The sequence below is a fragment of the Capsicum annuum genome, chromosome 8, assembly GCF_002878395.1.
Source record: "Capsicum annuum cultivar UCD-10X-F1 chromosome 8, UCD10Xv1.1, whole genome shotgun sequence".
NCBI lineage: Eukaryota > Viridiplantae > Streptophyta > Magnoliopsida > Solanales > Solanaceae > Capsicum > Capsicum annuum.
The window spans coordinates 153,843,762-153,852,502 of NC_061118.1; positions in this window are offsets into that span (position 1 = coordinate 153,843,762).

Here is an 8,741-nt window from a genome sequence, read left to right on the forward strand (position 1 = left end):
GCATTTCCAGCCAACTCCAACACCTATTAAATAAAATGAATAGATTATTATAAAAATCAATAGAAAATTACAGATCTGAGATAATTTATTGGGTTTATTATACCTCAGCAGCGAGGTATTCAAGAACAGCAGCGAGGTAAATAGGAGCACCAGATCCAACACGCTGAGCATAACGACCTTTCTTCAAGAAACGAGCAATACGACCAACTGGGAACTGAAGACCAGCTTTCACAGACTTAGTTACAGCCTTCTTCCTTGGGCCACCCTTCCTTCCTGCTGCACCTTTGGTTTGCTTAGCAGCATCCATTTCGACAAACAAACAATAAGATTTGAAGAGAGAAAATTGCTTCTAGTGATTTCCGCTTTGAGAATTGAATGCTGATGAAGAAAATGAAACGGTGGAGTTTGGTATTTATAGGATAGAGATGGATTGCCACGCTGGCGATCCGCGTGAGTGGTATTGTTCTTTGACGGTGTGGATTTGTTGTTTTCATGTTAGATCGTACGGTTAGGAAAAGCTTAAAAGATGGCGATCCGTGGTTAAGGGAAACAGCGAATGATTTTGTGACACGCGTATATGTTTGGTGAATTGCAGTAAGAGGTGAATCGTGCGCGGGGAATTTGAATTTTACTAAATTTATTTTTTGCGCCTATTTGTGAAAACTTTCTTAGCAAGAGAAATAAATGGGATAATTATTTTTATTCCTAATTAAGTGCTATTTATAATTTACCCGTCAATCTCAATATCTCATATACAGTCATTAACGATTTTGCTCTTGGTTATTAAAGACCCTAGCTCCTAAACTTTATTAATACTATAACTAAATTGTGATTTTGACACCCATCAACATAAAATTTGCATGAATATAAAATGATCCTACTCACTAGTTTTTTTCCATTTTTTAACTAAATAAAATTCTTACAAAATAGCCAAGTAAATCTTTTTTTATGTTGATAAGAATTAGAGCATAAAAGGGATTTTGTCTAATTTGGATGCTTATTTAGGAGGTGTCAAAAAGACTTATCAGTAATTTGAGATCTTAATAAAATGATTATATAATTTATTCAATATTAGGTATAAATATAAATCAATGTTATTAAACCTTACAGGGAGAATTCAGATAACTTAAGCATTTCATAAAGGCATAATATTATCATCAAGTGATAGAGATATAAAGGCAACACAATGCACTAAACTTCTCATTGTGTGCGAGGTTAACACAGAAAATCTTAAAATAGTAAAATGTCATAATTGAGATCGGAACTTGTGATGGATCTGTTTGGCACTTTTTGTCATGTCATAGGTATAAATTTCATATACTCGAACTTCAACTTGCAAGATATCGCTATTTGATTTAGACCACTTCAAATCTCCTCGCCTTGACAACCTATCACAGTAGAATAAATGAATATCTAGACATAGGGGTGTGCAAAAACCAAATTGACCTATAAAAATGCTATTGGGTTATTGGTTAAACCGATAATCTAATAAGGATACATTAAGTTATTGTTTTACCCCTATTTATGTTATATATATATATATATATATATATATATATATATATATATATATTCAGGGCACCAAAGGCACAATACAAAGCTCGGGTATTATCGTATTGGAAAGTTTGAAGTATTTAGTAGCTTCCGACAATTAGGATTCATTTTTTTTTTCGAACCAACATTCAGTTCAAGTTTGAAGATTCTTGTAAACTAAAATGCATTGCGTAGGATTTTGGCGGTAACTAAGATTTCATTTTTTTGATATTGGTTGTTACTATTTCTATTTTAAATGTATTTTCTTATTGGTTAAACCAAAAATCGAACCGTTAAAGACTAAAAATCAATGAACCGAAAACTGATAAGAAAATATCTTATTGGTTGGTTATTGGTTTTACAAATTGAAAAACCGATAAATCAAACTAATAACATGTAAAACCGAACCGACCAATGCACGCCCCTACTAACCAAGTACTTCTTTTAACATCTCGTATTACATTGTTAATTTTGTGGTATGTATCAATAGAGACGCAATATGTAAGGATAACTTTAATATGACTTTTATCTTATTTCTCTTTTTCTTTATGCTCTTACTTATTTGATGTTTCCTCCCTTTTAATTCAAGTATCTAATTTATATTTATTTATTTTGTTTGTTTTCTAAAAAAAATGTATATTTAGTAATATTTTAATTTTAATATTTTATATGATTTATTTAAAATCATAAGATTCAAAAAGATCTTTTGATCCATTACATATATCTTTGATTAAAACTAAAAGGAATAGAAAAACTCCCTTATTTTCTCAATTCATGTATCTAGCCAGACATCACACTTGAATTACAGTTAAAATAATACGTAGTTTATGATCTTTTAAACCTTCTATCCTATTTTTCTAGTTAACTCCAACATTAGGTATTCGTCGGTTATAAATGGTTAATGTTAATAATTGATGGTAGTGGTTGAAGAATGTATGGTAGTTGAGGGTAATAATAGTTGTAATCATAGAGGTGGTTGGGTGTTAGTTGATAATGGTGGTGAGGTGGCAGCAACGACATTGACATTGGTGGTGTTGGCTAAAGAAAATATGGTGGTAGACGATGTATTTATGGTAGTTAACCGCAATTCTAATTGTGATAATGGGGTGGCTAATTGTAGGGATTGATCATAATAATGACGGTGGCTGATAGCGATAGCAACAGTGAGAACGACAATATATATCGTTATAATGATAGAGGTAGTAAGCATTGTAGCAGCTATTGACAATGATATTTGCATGTGGTGGTACTTGTCTGTGGTAGTTGTGCTGGCGGAGGTTGCCGATTTGTGGTGGTGTCTCAATGATGAAAATTGTGGTTGACAGTAGTAGTAGCTAATAATTATGGTAAGAGTGGTGATAAAAAATATCAATATAAAAATACTTTTTGATGATATTAAGACCTATTAAGGGTTGAATCTAAGTGAATTGAATGCATCATTAATAAATGTACTCAATGATCTAATATATGGATGACTCAAATTCAGACATTCATTAAGTGAAAACAAATACAAGTAACTTAAATCTCAACAAAAACAAATATATAGTAGCTCAAATTCAACTCATCAAGTGCAAATATATTGGGTGATCATGGTTTGGTTTTTAATTAATATCAAATTGAAACCAATTTAGTCAATTTTTAAATTTCTAAAACTGCGTCGAACTTTAATAAAATAAAATCTTTGATTTGGTTGTTGTTGGTTTTGTTCGATTTTCAATTTAGCTAATGATAAATTGATAATACTAAACCAACAGAGAAATGAGATGGCTCTTTCAAATGAACATTAGGACTCAACAACATTCTCTCTAACATCACAAGTTAAATGTGTTCAAATCTTTTCTTAGTTTTCAATAGTATTTTAAAACTTTAACATGTTTAAGTTGTATAACTATAGATGTTTTCCCATTTCACATGTCTAACATCCACTAAATGTACAATTTTAAATAAAATGATCAAGCCGTAAAAAAACAAAGGGGCAAGCTGCTGGAGATGGATATTTTTAGCAAATAAAAATAAAAATCATTAATACACCACACCACACCACATATATACATTTGGACTTAGACTACATTTATTTTTATTAAGATCAAGACGTCTGAATCTGAATGTATATCTGAATAATTAAGATTTTTGTCTCTAAATTTGAAATTGAATGATTAAAACTGTTTATCTTTTCAATATTTGAATATGCATAGCTTATTTATTTGTAAACATAATAAATATATAATTTAATTAATTAATTAGTCAAATCTTAAAAAAATATCAATCTAATAAAGTGTAATAATTATTTAATAAAAAAATTATATTTGCCAGTGACGATGGAGATGATTTGTAATGACAATGGTGGTCATAATAGTTGGTGTTAGTGGATAAAAGTGGTGGTGATAATAGTTATGGTGGTGAAACTGGCTAGTTTTTGTAGTGACTGTCGTATATGATAGCATTTGATAGTGATGGGGTGGTTGTGATGTGAAGTTGATTGATGTTAGTAGTTGGAGATGTTGATAGTGGTGGTTGACATATGTATGTATGATGATTGACAATGTTCCAATGGTAATTGGAGACCCTGTTAGTGGTTGATAATTATGGTAAAGGTAGTGACACCAATGACAATAATGATGATAGTGGGCTGATTTTGGTGTATTTATACGCCTAAGCACCATAACTTATCCATATTTTAGCTAAGTTTAGAGAACAAAGTGCGTAGTTTCTTATGTTTTTACTCTACTTCTATGTAATTGAGCTAACTGATGTGATTAGCATGATTTCAAGTATTAATGAGGTAGATGAAGACATAATGGGACTATGAAATGCGGATGACATATGACACAAGAGAGAGTAGCAATCTGGACCAAATGTGGCACCTAGAAACTATGTCCAAGACTAATTTATCATTTATAATTAGTTCAGGCACTTAGAAGGAAATTATGAGAGAAGAGATTATTAAAAGACTTAATTGTTGAATTTTTATTCACAATTCATTATTCTGTATTATTCTGAGAGAGGAGAAAGACGGCTTAGCTTGAGGAAAGAGAGAGAAATATTTTTCTCTCTTATTTTTACTATTCGCACACCAAGATCGTCTTCTAATTTTTGGTATGATGAATATATTTATGATGCTTTTCGTTTTATTCATGAGTAACTAAGTTTATTAGTTAGGGTTATGGAAGACTTGTAGTATACAATCTATCACTCTGGGTTTTGAATTCATTATGCATTGATTTGTTTACATCATACTCTCTTCGCTTATCTTGAATTCTCGTGGTTGCAAACATAGAGGATATGCCTTAAAACGCAACTTGTTCGAAAGAAAGGTTGATGTTCGGAAAAGAGAGTAGTGATAAGAAAATAGTATTACCAACCCCTATTTTATAAGTTAATACCTTAGCAAGATTAACTACTTGGAGATTTCATATTTTTTTTGGTGAACGCTTTTGATTCGAGAGAACTAAAGTGAATTAGTCCTTGATGGTTGAGAAACACCAGGACTATGTTATTAAATACAATACATTTCTCTGTAAGCTTGATCCATGTATGAATTCATAAAGCCCATAGTTAGTAAGTATTGAAAACTACAAGGTGGACATAACCCTAGCTTGCTATTTCTCTGAATTTGAATACTACTACACATATTTCATCTTGTTAAACTAAAACCATTAATTTGTGAACTGAATCAAATTTCCCCTATTTATTTTACGTAAACGAACTATTAAAAGTCAACTAATCTGCATACAACTTAATTAACACCATATTCCCAATGGGATTCTACCCCAACCTAGTTGGGTTATATTTGACAATGACCGCTTACTCTCTCGTAAGAGAGGTGTAATTTGGACGTATCATGGGCGAAGAATGTGTAAAGATTGATGATGTATTAATGGTATTTGACGGTGATACTAGTTGTGATAGATGAGTTAGTTGGTGGTAAGGATTGACCCGACAGTGGTTGATGGTGGTGACGGTGGAGATAATTAGAAAAATGAAAGTGGTATGTGAGGTAGCGTCCACCAGTAATGCTTGGTAGTAGTTTTGGTTGTCAATGGTGATTGTGATGGTAAATGTGGTGGTGACTGGTGATGGCAGAGATGGTTAGTGGTGGTGACTGGTGATTGTGGATAGAATGGTGATGAATATTATCCATCACAAGAATATCTTTTAATAATATTAAGACTTGGTTTATATCTAAATGACTCTGACCTATCTAGACATATTAAAAGTTAAAATCTTAATAAAAACAAGCGCACTCAATGGTTTGAGGTCTGAACCATTCAGACCTCCATTAAGTGCAAACAAAAGAAGCCTTAGATTCTTTTGTCTATACGAGATGAAATCATGCAATTTCGATACAGATTCTCAATAAATAAGTAAAAGTTCACAATAAAGTATCATACAATATCACAAAGTTATTCTAAAATAGTAAAACATTTATTGATTAAATTTTAGTTCAATAAAAAATAAAATTGAACATGAGTTGTAGTGTAGTATTGTTTTTTAACTTAATTCCGCACACAATACAGACAAACTCCTCACATTGAATATGCATTCTCAATTAGATAACAGAGATGGACCAAAATTGTTACTTTGATCCATTTGTTGGTCAATATCATCAATAACTAAATCATCATAGCTGTATTTTATGATTTTTCAAGAAGGACAAGTAACCGTTTAAAAATCGTCAATTCAATAACTCAATGTTGATAAATCAATAACATTTTTTGATTCGATCTTTGCATGACAAATTACATTTGAATAAAATGGTTGGTTGATATAGAATGTTTTTTTTTTTTACAAATCATAAACTTATGTGTTGTTATAAATGTATTTACATTATAGTGAATGCCTATCAAGATCTATTAAGATCTACTTTGATATCTATTAGGATTTGAAGCATCCGTCTTTTACTCAGACGAGGAGTAAATTTCCCCTATAAATAGAGGGGTTTTATTCATTGTATTGACAATCTTATGATCTCTCATCCTTCAAAGAGAAAAAATAAGAATAACTCTCTCTATTCTCTCTACTCTTCTTCTTGTTCTTTCTTATTTTATAACACGTTATCAACACGAAGTTGTAACCAATTGAGTAATAATTGAGATAAAGCCGCCCAAAATGTGATCTGTCAATTGCTCAACATGCTTGAGGTATTATTTTTCTTTTAATAATTCCTCATGAGGTATGATTTCTTTTATTAAATAATTCCTTTATTTTGTTCCGATATGGCAAAGAGCAATAGATCCACGATTGGGACAATGCACTGTTTTAATATTTACATTACTGCTACTTTGAAAGAAAAAAAAAACTAATTAATACTTCATTGAATAATTTTGATTTGAAAAGAAGAAATATAAAAGAGTTACATGCAAAGGTCCATGCATATCTAAAATTGCGTGATGCGGTAGATTGATTGAAAATTTCTTCTCTCTGTCTGCGTATGCTTTACACATTTTATATATTTTTATATTATATTATTATATCATATCTATTGACATTAACTCTTCTATATAATTCAAGGTCAGTAATTTCTTATGTTATCTGTATTTTGTTACTAATAATATAATTATTGTTGGATTTGAGGAAAAATAATTGGTTTGGAACCATTTATGTTTAAAATTTATTCCTCAAGAACAATATTGTCAAAAAAATAATAATATATTGGGTTCAAGTCCCATCGATTCATGCCTAAGACGTCTTTATATGGATCAAATATTGAGTTTGAATCTCAATACACCATATTGATGATAGTGTGATGGACAAGGCAAAATAATGGGTGTTTGATGAAAAGTCATGAAATTCGACCCATTGAATATGCTCCATTCCATGAAGTGAAGGTGGTAGCAATACATGATAAGTCTGAAGTATGACAACTCACTTCCGAATGAGGAAGAATAATTGATTGATTGTGATGGTATCACAACTCACCTCCGAATGAGGAAGAATAACTGAGAATTGATTGTGATGGTGTCACAACTCACCTCCGAATGAGGAAGAATAATTGAGAAAAATTATTTTGAAATCTACTTCTAAAGTAGTAAATCTGAAATTTATTCATATAATAGTAAATCTGAAATTTATTCATATAATAGTAAATCTGAAATTTACTAAAGCAAAAACACATATCATGGTAAACTTGGAGTTTACTAGAATAAACGTTCATAAATTGACATGAATGATTGCGATATCTCGAAGATATGCATACTGAGTATTGAACATATATAGAAGAATTAGAAAATTCTTTATGAACTTGCTTGTTCTCATCATAAGTTGGTTGAACCAACTAATTTTGATATTGGATCCCTCAAAATCTGAAAAGTATAAAAGGTGAATAAGGGTCCATTCACCTATCATGTGATATGTTGAAAAGATGCATCAATAAGATGATCACATGTGCCTTCATGGTCAACCTACGTTTGATATTCATAAAGTTACTTGTTCAATATAAATTGAGTATGGTTTTCAGATTGTGTAATCAAGATAATTCATCTTGATGATGATAGTTTAGCATTGAATGCCTTCCATAAATAGTTGAACCATTACTAATGAGAACAAAGTTTCCTGCATTGGTGTGAAATATGATATATTGCATACAATAACACTTGTATGCATTAGACCAATATATTATGATTATTTCTCCCCTCTCAATTGGTTCAAGGTCAGGAATCAACTATTCCATCTAATAGTTTTGATGTGCGGTATATGATTAATAAATATACCATGATGCATAAAGATGGATTCCTTAAAGAAGACGAAGGATGTATGTTAGTTTTCCTACCATAAGGGGGAGATTATAAGCAGCTATGAAATATGTTAGGAATTATCATCAGATCCTCATTCAAAAGATAATTCAAGTCAAATGTCGAAAGCATCTCATATTTAGCTGCAAGTGCTCCTATTTTATGTCCTTAGAGGATAAAGTCTATGTATGCATGAAGCATGATAGACCAATCGGTTCCAAATGAAATAATCTTTGAAAAGGATATGGAGCAAATAATCATAATAAGAAGACAATGAGCCCTTGAAGAGCCTACGATATAACACTTCATGAAACCTTATGAGAGGTTCATGTACCTGAAATAATGAAGTAATGAGATCTCAAAATGCTATGTCGCATTGTGAACCGATACTAAGTGATATATCATCAATATATTTGACACAATATTGGCGCAATATTGTGAAAGATTACGAGGATCTTAATTCTACGTTAATTTAAG